The sequence below is a fragment of the Vigna radiata genome, chromosome 4 (genome assembly GCF_000741045.1).
Source record: "Vigna radiata var. radiata cultivar VC1973A chromosome 4, Vradiata_ver6, whole genome shotgun sequence".
Classification (NCBI taxonomy): Eukaryota; Viridiplantae; Streptophyta; class Magnoliopsida; order Fabales; family Fabaceae; genus Vigna; species Vigna radiata.
In genome coordinates this window covers 10472544-10473547 of record NC_028354.1, presented here as the reverse complement: position 1 = coordinate 10473547, position 1004 = coordinate 10472544, and positions in this window count along the sequence as shown.

Sequence of the window (1004 nt, the reverse complement as noted above, 5' to 3'; positions counted from 1 at the left end):
GGTGGACCCCTCCTACATCATGGGGTTTCCCAAGCATCACATCCAACCCTAGACTCACACTTATACCAAAAACAAGTCAAGTTGTCTTAAAAAACACCCAAAATCACCCGTGGTCCCCCACGTTACAACAGGTGGTTCCTTCAGTACAACACGATGTCCAAAACGGGAATATGGCTCGCGTAATCGATTACAAGCCTCTTGTAAATGATTACAAGAGTGTTTTATGTGGCAGATTTCACTAAACTTACCCAAGGTTCATGTCATCACCCTGGGTGGACCCCTTTTACATCATGGGGTTTCCCAAACATCACATTCAACCCTACACTCACACTTATACCAAAAACCAGTCAAGTTGTCTTCAAAAACACCCAAAATCCCCTGTGGTCCCCCACATTACCGCAGGTGGTTCCTTTAGTGCAACAGGATGTCCAAAACAGAAAAAAGGCTCGCGTAAACGATTACCAACCTCTTGTAAACGATTACAAGGGTCTTTTTTGCTGCACAGATTGCAGTACTTGGCCTTAATTGCTATGGAACTTTCGTACATTGCACATAACAAAAACTTGGACATCAATCATCAATCAACAATCATTTCTGCATTGCACATAAGCAATCTTGAAATCAATCATCTTATTGCAATAACAATTTGTACAATGTCTTCAAAAACATAAAACAATCTTATTCCAATAAGAAGTTGTACAATGTCTTCATATATATAAAACGAAAAGTACACTGACTTCATATAAAAAGTACACTGTCATGACAACTATCCTATCAAAACAAACTAAACTACACTACATTTTTACACTGGACAACTATCCTACAACAATCCATAGACCTCTAGCGCATCCAGTAGTCTTATGTTCTCGTCATCCAGGATCCATTCACGTACATATCGCTTTCTGATTGCAAGCAATTCCTCCTGAAATGAAAATATTGTACTTGTCATATCAACCAAATCATCAAAAAATAATGAAAATATTGTACTTGTCATATTCTCCCAA